Below are 13,345 nucleotides of genomic sequence, written 5' to 3'. Positions count from 1 at the left end.
TGAGGAGCGTCCCCTGCAGCAGCTGTCACTACCGTCGCCACTGATCGCGTCACTGCCTCAAGACTTCGCTTGTCTACTCGTGGATTTCCTTCACACCCCCAGGAAAGTGCAATCTCCCCAGGCCACCTCCAGCACGGAGATACACAGTAGGTCCTCACGCAGATGCTTACCCAATGAATGCCAGGGGACAGAGGTGGGGGCTTGTGACCTGGGGGCCTAGGCACCATTGCCTGAGGGCCACACAGAGCGTTCCCTTCAGGCTGCCCCCCACTCCCTGAAGGCCACTCCCCAGAAAGCCCAGGCACTCCCAGAACGGGCCCCAGCTCAGGGCTGGAGTAGGAGGAGCCGGGCACTGTGACTACTGTCCCCTGCTCTCCCTTCCTGGCCTGTGTGCCCACCCGGCCTGGGCAGCTCGGCCTGCCACCCGGCGCCCACCTAAGCGGGGAGGCAAGGCCAGACGTGGGGAGGTGGGAGCCATGTCCCAGGAGGCCTGAGCCTGAACATCCCTGGGGCCTCCGGAGGGGGGTGTTATGAACTGCCCGCCCCCCACCAGCAAGAAAAAGGTATGTTGGAATCCTATCCCCCAGCACCTCAGAATGGGACCTGACTTAGTCTTTTAAAAGGTAATCAAGTTGGGGTGCCTGGTGGCACAGCGGGTTAAGCATCTGACTTCGGCTCAGGTCATGATCTCATAGTCTGTGAGTTCAGGCCCCACGTCGGGCTCTGTGCTGATGGCTCAGAGCCTGGAACCTGCTTTGGATTCTGTGTCTCCCTCTCTTTCTGCCTCTCTCTCTCTCTCTCTCTCTCTCTCTCAAAAATGAATATAGGGGCGCCTGGGTGGCTCAGTCGGTAAAGCGGCCGACTTCGGCCCAGGTCATGATCTCACAGTCCGTGAGTTCGAGCCCCACGTCAGGCTCTGTGCCGACAGCTCAGAGCCTGGAGTCTGTTTCAGATTCTGTGTCTCCCTCTCTCTCTGCCCCTCCCCCATTCATGCTCTGTCTCTCTCTGTCTCAAAAATAAATAAACGTTGGGGCGCCTGGGTGGCGCAGTCGGTTAAGCGTCCGACTTCAGCCAGGTCACGATCTCGCGGTCCGTGAGTTCGAGCCCCGCGTCAGGCTCTGGGCTGACGGCTCGGAGCCTGGAGCCTGTTTCCGATTCTGTGTCTCCTTCTCTCTCTCTGCCCCTCCCCCGTTCATGCTCTGTCTCTCTCTGTCCCAAAAATAAATAAAAAACGTTGAAAAAAAAAAAATAAATAAATAAACGTTAAAAAAATTAAAATAAATATAAAAATAAGTAAGTAAATAAATAACGGGTAATCAAGTTGAAATGAGGTCGTTAGGGTGAGCCTTCAGCCAGCATGGCTGGTGTCTTTATGGAAAAGGGGATATTGAGACGTAGATGCAGATGTGTGGTGTGCAGCAGGGGAGGACAGAGGCAGGGATCGGGAGGATCGCCAAGGCGTGCCCCAGAACCCCCACAAGCCACGGGAGGGGCACGGGACAGACGCTCCCTCAGAGCCTCCGCAAGGAACCCACGGAGCCCGCACTTTGACCTTGGACGTCTGGCCTCCGGCACTTGGATAATAAGTTTCCGTGGTGAAAGCCTGCCAGTCTGGGGTACTCGGTCGGTCACGGCAGCTCTGACAGACGCACCCCCGGGGGGTCAGGACACATGGGGGCGGGTGGGGGACAGAGACGGGGGCAGGGCTGAGTCGCACAGCCTCAGAGAGCCTGGCACAAACTCTGGGATCGCCAGTCCCAGACCCTCCTGTGACGCCGGGGACAGCAGCTGACACCTCTGTGGCCCATCCCAGGCACCGTATACACACGGCGCGTTTGGTCCTTTGGAGAGCTTAGTACACGGGGAGGGCGGGTGGGGGAGGCACGCACCCGCATGGTACAGATGGGGAAAGTGAGGTCCCAGGGGCACCCCACTGCTCAAGGGACTCTGAACCCAGGCAGGCTGGCCCCCGAGGTTCGGCTGGGGAGACTGTGGTGGCCGGGACAGCCCCCTTCTCTGGGACCCACCGCTTCTGTGTGACGGCACCCCCAGAGCTGGGCACGTCCAGACGTGCTGCACCCACGGGGCCAGATGAGCCTGCACCTGAGTCTGTCCCCACCTCAAGCCTCCGCAGACTTGGGTGACCCTAATTCAATGCGTGGGACACAGGGCTTGCTGCCCTCACGCCGCAAGGTGGACCAGACCCCAGGCATGTGTCCAACCCCCAGGTCATGTGGGCAGCGCACCAGTCCCACACCTGCCTGTTTGCTCCTGAGCCCCACGTCAGGGTTGAGTCGAGGGGGAGGGGTGCAGCGGGGATCCTGAGAGTGGGTGACACGGCCCAGGCTCTGTCCTCGGGTGCCCTGAAGCGGGGCAGGGGAGGGTGACAGGAGGAGAACCAGCTGCTGGAGAAGAGGGGGCGCCTCTAGTCTGCCCTTGGAGTGCAGTTGCCATGGCAACCCTCTCCTCGAGTAGGTGGGAGTCTGAATGCCTGGGGGGACACCAAGCGGGGAGGTGAGGAGCTCAGGGCCCCTCGTGGCCCTGCCCCTCCACAGGAATCTCCTGCCTCTCCCCCGAAACCCAGCAGCCTGAGAGCCCAGCTCCGCAGACCTGCCTCCTCCAGGAAGCCCTCAGGCCTGGCAGCGTAAGGAAGCAGCAGGTCCCCAGGGGAAGGTACAAGGGCTAGGCTCCAGGGTCTGAACCTGGCGTGGCCTCAGGCTCAGCTCTTTGCCTCTGAGAGCCCATTTCCTGTCTCAACTCAGGACTAACAGCTCTACCTCGCAGAGGTGAAGCAAGCACCCAGACAGCGCCGAGCACACAGCCCTCCCCTGGGCAGGACGCTGCGGGCTCAGAGAGGGCAGGGTCCTCCCAAAGCCTCCCACCCCGGCCCCGTATCTCACCATCTCCCCAGAGGGCAGCCCAGGCCGCCCCGGTGCTCACCCCACTTCCAACCCCAGCGGCTCCCGCGGCCCCTCCTGCAGAATCTGCTCTCTTCCCACTCCTCGGCCCTCACTGGTCCAGCCCCATCACCTGTCCCCTGGGCAGCCCTGCCTCGGCCTCTCAGGTCTCGGGCCATCGCCGTCCGCAGCCCGTTCCTCCCACAGTGGCCAGAGGGTGCCCGTGAGCACCTGAGTCGGGCACACTCCTCTGCTCAGAACCCTCTAGGACTCCCACCTCGCTGGGAACAAAAGCCCATGTCCTTCCCCGGGGCCCGCAAGGCCCTGCACGCTCTATCCCACCCCTGCCCTCACCTCCTTCCGCTCTCCTTGCCCGCTCAGCCCCCCGTTTCCTGGAGGAGAACATCAGGCGTGGTCCCACCTCAGGACCTTTGCACGGGTTGTTCCCTCTTCCCCAGATACCTGCACGGCTTCTACCTGGCCTAGAGGTCCTTGTTTCACTGCTGCCTGCTCAGGGAGGCCCCGCTGGCCCCAGTGCTCCTACCTCCTATTCCGGCTTTTCTCTCCACAGCCTCCATCACCAGCATGCCAGCCGCGCATTTGATTTATCTGCTTATTATTTTTCTCCCACTAGATGTCAGGACCACAGGGTGGGCTTTGTCAGTCTTGTCAGTTTTAAAAGGTCACTCTGGGGGCGCCTGGGTGGCTCGGTCGGTTGGGCGTCCGACTCCGGCTCAGGTCACGATCTCACGGTCCGTCAGTTCGAGCCCCGCGTCGGGCTGTGTGCCGACGGCTCAGAGCCCGGAGCCCGCTTCGGATTCTGTGTCTCCCTCTCTCTCTGCCCCTCCCCTGCTCATGCTCTGTCTCTCTCTGTCTCAAAAATGAATGAAAACATTAAAAAAATAACTAAATAACTAAATAAAAGGTCACTCTAGTTGCCCAGTGGCCTGGACCACAGAGGGGTGGGGGCCATTCGAGGAAGCCCTTGCCCCCAGAGCCTCCTCCCCGGTCTCCCCCATCTATCTGCCATTCCCACCCCATCCACTCTCCACCCAGCCCAAGTGATCTTTGCAAAATAAAAACCCAATCATATCCCTCCCAGCCTACAACCCTCCATGGCTCCCTATTGTCTCAGGTGGCCTAGCATGGGATCTCAGGCTCCGGTCTCCTGCCACCTTCTCACTCCCTTCTCTGCTCCAGCCTCCCAAAGTGCCCCCCCCACACCTCTCCCCTCTCCCCCCACCCCATACACACAGTACCAGGGCCCCTGCCCCACTCTTCCTTCAAAAGGACGGCCTGCGTCAGTCTCTCCTATAGCCCCGCTCACAGCACACTGGGCCTCCACGCTTTGCTTCCCTGACTGGACTTGGGCTCTGCTGTTGAATGTCTGTCTTTCCCACCAGCTGGGGACTCCTCAGGGAAAGTTCCATCGCGGGTCATTCTGGCTCTCTGTTGCATGCCCAGCCCTGGGCAAGAACAAGTACTTAATTTGTTTAATGAACAAAGACAAAAACAGGCCCAGAGAAGAGGTTATCCATTCAGCAGACAGTCACCTAGTTCCCACTGGGTCACAGTACTTTGGAGGAAAACAGGCCTGAAGGGGAGGGAGAGTGTGGGGGTGTATCTGTGGGGACAAGTGTAAATGGGGTGCTCAGGGAACACCTCTCCCGGAAGGAGACATTTTAACAGAAGTGTCAAGGAGGTGAGCCACCCAGGGACCTGGGGAAAGATCTCGGGCAGAGAGAACCGCACGTGCAAAGGCTCGGGGGTAGGAATCTGCCGGCGCGTGGCTGCGGCCCAGCGAGCAGGGGGAGAGTGGGAAGAGGTTGAGGGCTAGGGGAGGTTACGGGACAGGGCTAGTAGGTATGAGTCAAGGGGTAGGACACAGGCTTTTTCTCCAAGTGAGGTGGGAGCCAAGGAAGGTTCTGAGCAGAGCAGGGACATGGCCTGACTCGGAAGTTCACAGACTCCCTTCTGTTGCCAAGGAAGATTAGACTGCGGCGGAGGGGGGGGTGGTGCTGAGAGCAGTGGGGGCTCCCCATCCCCACCCCCTTCTTTTCTCTCTGTCCACTCAGCCATCAAAGCCAGGAACCTGGAGTTTACCCCGTGCTTCCTTTCCTCCACCCTCCTACCAGTCACCCGCAAAACCCTGTCAACTCTGGTCTCAAACCCTCCACACCAGCCCTGATGTCTCAAGGCCCCTTCCGGAGCCTTCACTTTGGGAGCCCGCAGTAGCCTCCTGTTCCTGCTGGCTTCCCGGCCTCTCTTCTTACCCTCTGTAGTTCTCTCCCACGCAGGAACCGGAAAGAACTCATGCTGAGTATTCCCATCCTGTCCAGCGGGCCCTGACCCCTCCATAGGCCTTCCCAGCCCCATGGCACAAACTCAATCCTTCTGCCCCCAAGACCGGCCTCCAGCCTCCTCTCTACACACCTGGCCAGAAAACATCTTACCTTTTCCCCGTGGAGCCACCACCTTCTTTCTGACCTCAGGGCAGGCCTCTCCTCACACGCTCTCTCTCCCCTCCACTGTATCCCTCCTTCCCCCTCCAGGCTGCAGCTGGGAGGCTCCCTCCCCCAGGAAGCCTTCCCTGACTGATAGACTCATCAGGTGCCTCCTCCAGGCTCCTTACCATGGGAGGCTGGTACCGTGGTGGCCTGTGGTCTCTTTCCACCTCATGGTGTTCCCTGCCCAAACCAGAGCCTTGCACTCGGGGCATGACAGAACACAGCTGAAAACGGTCAGAGGAGCCAGGGCCCAAGGTGCAGGGTAGAAGGCCTCAGGAGTCTCTGGGCCTCCAGATGCTGGCAGTGAAGGGGCAGGGGTGGGGCGGTACAGAGACCAGAGAGAGGGGGAGATGATGCCTAGCAGGGCAAGAGGGAAGAGTCCCAGGGTCCTAGGTTCAAATCCCAGTTCTGCCCACCTCAGGCTACGTGTTCTTCCTCGGAATTCTGCCTCTCCCCCACGGAAATGGGATGGAAGCCTCCCGCAGTGGCCACGGGGTTTAGGAGTAATATATGACGATCACACGCATCCTCTGTAGGGCACCTCTGTACTAGGCACTCATCTAGGTGCTGGACAGACATCTGTGGAGAAGCCAGACACAAAGAGCACTAAAGGAGTCTGTCCCATGATGTACCAGTATCGTGGAGGAACAGGGGCTCTGGTGTGTGTGTGTGTGTGTGTGTGTGTGTGTGTGTGTGTGTGTGTGTTAGAATGCGGGGGGGAGTGGGTAGTGTGTACAATTTATAATAGAGTGATGTAGAAAGCCCAGACACTGCAGCAAAGCCCCACAAAGGTTCAGGGAGGAGCCGTACAGGTGTCCAAGGAAAAGAGTTCCTGTCAGGGAGCACAGCCTGTGCAAAGGTCCTGGGGCTGGCCAGTGCTTGTTTGAAGACAAGTGAGGAAGCCAGTGTGACCAGCGGAGGGAGCATGGCGGACTGGGAAGAGGCGAGGGCAGGGAGGCGACAGGGACAGACTGTACCAGACTTGCTGTGTACTTAAGTGCACAAGTGCGCCCCAAAGGGGGCTCTCCCCTGATGAGGAGGGTACACCCACAGGTGCCCTGGCTTCCACCACCAAGGGCAACTGTGGGGTACTCTAGGGCAGGAGCTGACCATCGATGGCCCAGTCACTCCCTGTTTTTGCACAGCCGGTGGAGTAAGAGTGGCCTTGCCACACTTTAAACGTTGTGAAGAGAGGCACCTGGGTGGCTCAGTCAGTTAAGCGTCGGACTTTGGCTCAGGTCATGATCTCAAGGTTTGTCGGTTCAAGCCCCACATCGGGCTCTCTGCTATCTGGTCAGAGCCCGCTTCGGATCCTCTGTCCCCCCCCCCCCCCCGGCTCCTCCCCCACCCACACTTGTTCTCTCTCTCTCTCTCTCTCTCTCAAAAACAAACATTTAAAACAAACGTTAAAAAAAATAAACAAAAGGTTTTCAAGAGGAGGCAGAGGAAGAGTATGAGAAGAGCAGGTGGGCGACCTGTAAGTCTCCTGAACTTACTATCTGGCTCTTCACAGAGAAACCGTGCTGACCCCTGGTCCTGAGCAGTAGTTCCCAACGAGGCACAAGCCTGTTCTCCGTCCCAGGCTGTTTGGCAATGTCTGGGGTCTCAGTCGGGGGCGGAGGGGATACTACCCGTATCTGGAGGGGGCAGGGCGGGGATGCTGGCCGCAGTCCTGTGATCCACAGGGCAGCCCCCGCAGAGAATGACCCGGCCCCGATCCCAGGACCGCCATGGCTTGGAGACCCCTTCGCCTGCCTGCGCCACCTCTCCAGGGGCCTGACAGGAGCTCCCGCTTGGCTCCCTGGCTTGCCCATTCCTGACTTCCTGGGTATTTTTAGCCTTGAGGGAGGGACCCTGACTATTTTTAGCTTTGGGGGGGGGCAGGGCTATTTTTAGCCTCAGCATCTATTTATTAGAGTTTTTATCTTCCCCAAATTTTGGAGTTGGGGGTGGGGAGGCAGGGGGCTTCTGCTGGGCTATTTCCCCAGGGCCAATGCAGACTGGAAACAAGGGTGAGGGCCGCATCCCATGAGACAGAGAAGCTGGGTCAGTGCCCTACCAGGAGGGGCTGCTTGGGCCCTGACCCTGGGTTTCCAATCCCCCCGCCGAACAGAGGGCCCCACATTTGCCACCTCAGGCTCTCCACCCCATAGCGTGCACAGTTCCATACAGATACCCTCACACAGTGGAGCACCAATGAGGCCAGCTCAGAGAGAGCTGGTGGGCACAGGTGGGCTCATAGGTGGGCACGGGGAACAGGTGCAGAGATGGCCCGGTCAGGCCCCTAGCGGCGGCCCTCAGTCCCCCCAAAGGGGCGGGGTGGATGGGGAGCCCTCACCATACACAGCCGGAGGACTCTCGTCCTTTGACAGGCCCCCTCCCATTCACTCAGGTAAGATTTCTTGAACACCTACTGTGGGCCAGGTATGAGTCTCGACACCTTGGATCCAAAAGCAAACCAAGTGATAAACTCCCTGAGCACTTGGATCCTGGCTGGGGAGACAGATGACAAAGAAACAGGCACAATAAATAAATAAATGACAGAGTGTGCAAAAAGGCATCCATGCTAGGCAAAGTCACGAGGTGGGTGGGAGGCTGCGATTTTAAACAGGCTGCACGGGGTAAAGGTTACGGGGGGCGGGGGGGGGGCTGACATCTGAAGCGGGTGAAGAAGCAAAAGCCTTGTGGATGTCTGGGTGAGAGTCCTGGGTGGAAGAACAGCCAGTGCAAAGGCCCAGGGGTCGAAATGTACTTAACATGTTGGTGGAGAAGTGAGGAGAGAGGGAGTGAAGGGGACGAGGTGTTGGGGATGGTCACGCAGGGCCAAACCCCAAGATGGCCCAGTGCCGGAACCTGCTGTATTACGTGGACACAGGGGCTGCCACAAACCTTCTCCCTAACCCCTGGAATACAAGCCCCTTGACTGAAATCCCTACGTGTTGCCAGACTAAGAGCTCCACGAGGACAGGGCACTGTCCCCACGGCATCACCAGCACAGACCGCACGAAGAGGTGCACCCAGCCTCGTTCCAAGAAGCCTTGTGTCCACATACCTGTCACGTAAGATGCAGACCCCCCGCTCCTGTGTGGAGCCACAGACAAACACGGGGCCACTCGCTCTGCAAAACTCACAAACCCCAGCACACAGGAGACCCCTACAAGCATCGGACCAGCCTGTTGGACACGTGACCGCAGCCAGGCTCAGCCGGGTCACCGTCCAAATCGCACACACAGAACACACAGACATCTGACAGAGGACTGGATTCTGGGGGCGATGACGACCTCCCCCCGCCCGTGGCTCTGTTCGGCAACAGCCTCCCGTCCTGGGACCCTGCTTTCCTCTTTGATGGGGGCGGCCAACACCCGGCCCAGGAGGAAGGCTCGGTTGCTCAGGCACGTCCAGGGTCACCGCGGTCGGGTCCAGACTCCAGACCCAGGGAACACCCCCCCCCCCCCAACAAAGAGGGGTCTGGAAGAGGGAAGTGTCTGGTGGCTGGAAATCGGATCCTTGAGAGGAGCCCACATTGAAATCGGAGCCTTGTCCTTGGCCACACAGCTGGCTGGAGAGGTAGGAGGGAGCAGAGACCTGGAGCTCAGCTCCCCACAGCCAGCGGGGATCCCGCTCCTCCTCTTCCGCATTAGGGGTACCCGCTCTAGCTGAGCAGCACAGCCCCTTGGGATCAGCACCCCCCCACCACCAGATGCCCACACTGGGGCTCATGCTCTCCTACCAGCCTGGGGGTGCGAGGAAGATGCACGCCCCAGATGCAGGCGGCTCACAGGTGGAGCCCCCGGGGCCAGGAGTTCAGACCGCTAGATGCAGACAGCAGTGCAGCCAGGGAGCCGGCCAGCCCCTCCCCTACACACCTGGTGGGGGTCCTCCTAGGTTCCCTAGGGCACGCTGGGAATAGACACAGGGCTTCATGAGTCTCCCTTCCACCCCTTCCCTACAGGCACCATGGCCCAGGTACGCCGGCCCCGTCTCCCCGCCCTCCCTAACCCTGGGTAGCTTCCAAGCCCAAAGGCAGGCATTATCAGGGGTGATCATGCCTTAAGCTAGGTCCCCAAGAGTGGGGGGTTGGGGTGGGCGTCCTGTAGAGGGATGGCCTAGTGAGGCACTGGAGGGCAGGGACCACGAGCATGGGGTGGGCTAAGCCCCTGCGGGAGGTCACCAAGGGAGAGGAGGGAAGGTGGCCGTCACAGTAGGAGGGCCGGTGCTCACATGTGAGCGTACATGTATGTGGCTCGTTGCATGGGTGCCACTGCCGCCAGCCAGGGATCGAATTAGTTCCCTTTTCCGCTTTCCAGATGATTTTTCATCTCTGTAATTAATGGGCAAGTCAGTTCTGAACGGCATGGCAGGCAAATTGCTAGTTAGGAAAATCACGGATAATTTTCTCGATATGATAATGAAGGTTGTATTCCTTCTCTTATTCTTCCTGTTTTCATCCTACTTTTAAGTAATAAATTTGGCATTAGTGGGTGGGGAGTGGGGAGGAAAGAGAAGTCACCTGCCCCCACAGCTGGGGCCTGACCCAGCCCCACTGGGAGTCCTGAGCCCCTGGCCATGGGGCAGACCGAGAGGATGACAGATGGGGACCCTCCATGGGGCACCACACCATCCCGATGATAATTCAGGTGCCAGGCCTAGAAGAGCAGGTGGAGGGCAGGGAGCCCCCAGCTGTGAGCTGGGCTGAACGGATGGGGTCTGGGGTCAGGTTACAAGCTCATGCCGGCCCCTGGGGTGCTGGAAAGAAGAACAGAGACCAACAGCCTCTCCCCAAGAAGCAAACAGCATTGAGGTCAACAGGCCTAGGGCAGACATCATCCTTAGGAGTCCCCCACACCTGTCCCCACACTGTCCGACCCCTTCTCTGCGATGACTCCTGTAGCAGCTAAGGGAACAGAGCAAGCAGAAAAGGGAGAGAGAGAAAGAGAAACAGAGAGAGAGAGGCGGAGAGGCGACCAGCCATCTTGGCAGCCATCTTGAACCCCTCCCCCTGCTCCCCCAGGCACACCACATGTTTGGATGTGGGCAGACTAACCCAGGCCCTGGGTCCTGCAGGAGCCAGGAGGAAAGGGGGCCCTGCCTCAAGCCTGGGACGGCTGGACACCCACGCAGCTGCCACCGCTGGGGAGGGTCATGGGGGGCAGTGGTTACGGGCCAGGAAGGTACAGTGAGGGGCTGGGCAGGGATGGGGCTGGGTGCTGACCTAGACTGGAAGAGTAGGGACAGGGCCGTGCGTGGGGGCTGTGCAAGCAGAGTGCTGTCTTCGTAGGGGTGCTGGGGGTTCACTGAAGCGATGCCTGCAGGGGCATTTTTCTGGCCGAGGCCGAGCACCCACAGCACTCTCCACCCTCTTCTGGTCCGGACTCCCGTCCCGGGACCCTCCGATGGGAGGATGACAGTTGAATCCCCATAGCTCGACCCAATGAACACCTGGGGGAGAGGGAGGGCTCTCGCCCTCAGAGCCCGAATCCGGGTGGATCAAACCCAACAGCTTCCCAGGCTTAACCGGGTGCCAGCGAGAGCGGGAGCGAGAAGACGCAGCCGAGCTGCCCACCTCCTGACAGCGGTGCCCCCCGCGCTGCGGCCGGCGGGACACCCAGACGGACCCCTCCCCATCCACCGCGTCTCTGCCTCCCGGAGAAAAACAATCCCCAGCCCAGCATCCTGCGGTGCCAGCCCTCGACACTGCTCCTCCGGGGGCCGGGGCCCGCGCGCGGCGCGCACACGCACCCTCTCCGCTCACACCCAGACACCTACACAAACAGGGCGCCAAGCACCCGCGCGCACACGCACCGGGGACACGCAGGCACCGCCGCGCCGCTTCCCCACAAAGGCTGGAGCGCGCGCGGGCACACGCAGCCACGCGCGGGCACACTCGCGGTCCCCTCCCCCCGCCGGGCACCCCGCGGCCGCCCATCCGCACCCCAGCGTCCCCGGCGCTCCGTGGGGGCCGCCCCTCTTGACCCCCAAGCCGGTGGATACGAAGTGCAGGCCGCCCCCGACTCCCCTCCGGCTCAGGTGCAGAGAGTCGCGGCTCCAGCATCCCCTCCCCCTTCGCGGCCCGGACAGGCCTCGGCTCCCGTCCTCCCCCCACCCGCCTCGGCCCGCACACCTGGCCCAGGTGCGGCGTCCCCCTCGCCCTGGACCCGCAGACACTCACCTGTCCAGCGCCGCTCCGGGGTCGGCCCTGCGCGTCTCTCCTGCGGCTCCGCGAACCCCGGCCCCCCGCCCGGCACATCTCCCGGAACCGGGGCGGGGGGGAAAAGGGTGAGGGGTGGCGGGGCGAGGGCGGCCTCCGTGTCCCCTCCTTCCCCCGGCCCAGCACCGCCGCCACTAACCAAAAATTAAAAAAAAAAAAAAAAAAAAAAAAAAAAAAAATTAAAAAAGAAAAAAAAAACGGATTATACAGCTCCAAAGGCGGCCCCCTCGCGGCGGCAGAGGCTCGGGGCTGGGGGCGAGCGGGTCTGCACCCCTCCCGGAGAGGGAGGCGGCGGAGGCGGCGGGGCGGGGGCGGCGGCGTCAGAGCTCCGGGGGCTGGGGCGAGGCGGAGCCCCCCGAGGCGGCGCCGACAGCGGCCCGCATCTCCCCCGCAGCTCCGCGGCCCCGACGGAGGCGGCACGTGTGCGCCCAGGCGACTTCCCAGCCCCCTCCGACGACGGCGGCGGCGGCGGCGGCGGCGGCCGAGGGGTTAACGGGCCAGCCGGGGCGCCCCTGCAGCCCCCCGCCGCCCGGCGGCGCCGCTCCGGGGCCCGCTCGGCCCCATCCGCCGGGGCCTCCTCGGCAGACGGCGGGGCGGAGGCGCCGCAGCGCCAACAGCTCCCGCGCCGACGGCTCGGGCTCCCCGCAGTGGCCGCGGGGGGCTCGGGTTGGGGGCGGGCGGCGCGGAGCTGGGGGGGCGCGGCTGGAGGCGGGCGCGGCGGCGTCGCGCCCCCGGGGCGGCCGGAGGGGGGGGGGGGCGCCGGGCCGGGCCCGTGGGCACCGCAGGACGCGCGGACCGAGCCGGCGCCGGGCACCAGCAATGACAAGCCGCCTGCTCGCCCCTCTCCCCGACGCACCCGCTCCGGGAGGGGGGCGGCGGGCGCGCGCAAAACCCGGCCCGGAGCTGCCGCCAGGGATCGGCCGCCGCAACGAGTCCGAGCGCACCGGGGGCCGACCAGAAAACCCGGACTGGATTTTCCTTTCCTGCGCCTCCTACAGCCCCTCTGGAAATGCGAAAAGAGGGAAGGCGACGTGCTGGGTGGCTGCGTCGGAACCGGGAGTGGGGGAAGGGAGGCGGGCGCAAGGAAGACCCGGAGAGGATTTCGCGGCAGTTAAGTAAAGGAAAGGCGAAGGGAGAAATGGAGGAGCTCTGGAAGGGGTATGCAAAACCCGGATTGGATTAGACAGAGATGGGCGGGGGGGGGGGGGGTGGAAGTAGCTGCGACAGTGCCAAATGCACCCGGGGCACGCAAATTTGGGGCCGGATTCATCCTCGGGAGACGGAGTAATGCGTCATGCCTAATGCAGTGGGAACAAGCAAGACCTGGCCTAGACTCCCCAGACCTGGGCTCGCAGGGGGCTCCTGGAGGGGCTGCTTAGCGGCTGGGGCCGAATGGGCTGCCCCAATCTTTCTGGCGGAGACGTGCAAGGGGGAGGGGCAAAAGGAGGGCTGGACTCTAGCACGGAGGGATCCGGAGCGCTGGCTGCAATGAAGCGGGCTGGTAAAAGCGGCTTCAGGATCCAGGGGCGACGAGAAGGGAATGCATTGAGGAGGCTGCTACCCTGGGAGACCAGACCTACAATAAAAGACAAGGGAGGGACGCAAAGCCTGGACTGGAATTAGCGGGACAGGACAAGACCCCAGGAGAAGATCCTGGACAACTGGACAAGGGCTTGGAGCTGACGGGACAGTAGGACCCGGGAGGGGAGCGTTAGGTGGAGGTTGTATCTATA

The 13,345-nt window shown here is 61.7% G+C and overlaps 1 protein-coding gene across 6 annotated transcripts in view; it reads right to left on the bottom strand.

Annotated features, from left to right (window-relative positions):
* ADGRL1 (adhesion G protein-coupled receptor L1) overlaps nucleotides 1-12,493 on the bottom strand; it is a 45,184-nt gene extending 32,691 nt beyond the window's left edge. For 4 of the 6 annotated variants that reach the window (XM_058727699.1, XM_058727700.1, XM_058727703.1 and 1 more), the window contains exon 1: nucleotides 11,574-11,771. The gene's annotated coding sequence lies outside the window, so the exon portion shown is untranslated. Of the gene's footprint in view, nucleotides 1-11,573 lie in introns of all 6 variants that reach the window. The other 2 variants (XM_058727702.1, XM_058727705.1) reach the window with 2 other exon arrangements.
* Between the last annotated feature and the right edge of the window lie 852 nt (nucleotides 12,494-13,345).

The sequence above is a fragment of the Neofelis nebulosa genome, chromosome 4 (assembly GCF_028018385.1).
Source record: "Neofelis nebulosa isolate mNeoNeb1 chromosome 4, mNeoNeb1.pri, whole genome shotgun sequence".
In the NCBI taxonomy this organism is placed as follows: domain Eukaryota; kingdom Metazoa; phylum Chordata; class Mammalia; order Carnivora; family Felidae; genus Neofelis; species Neofelis nebulosa.
This window is presented reverse-complemented; position numbering and strand designations above follow the sequence as displayed.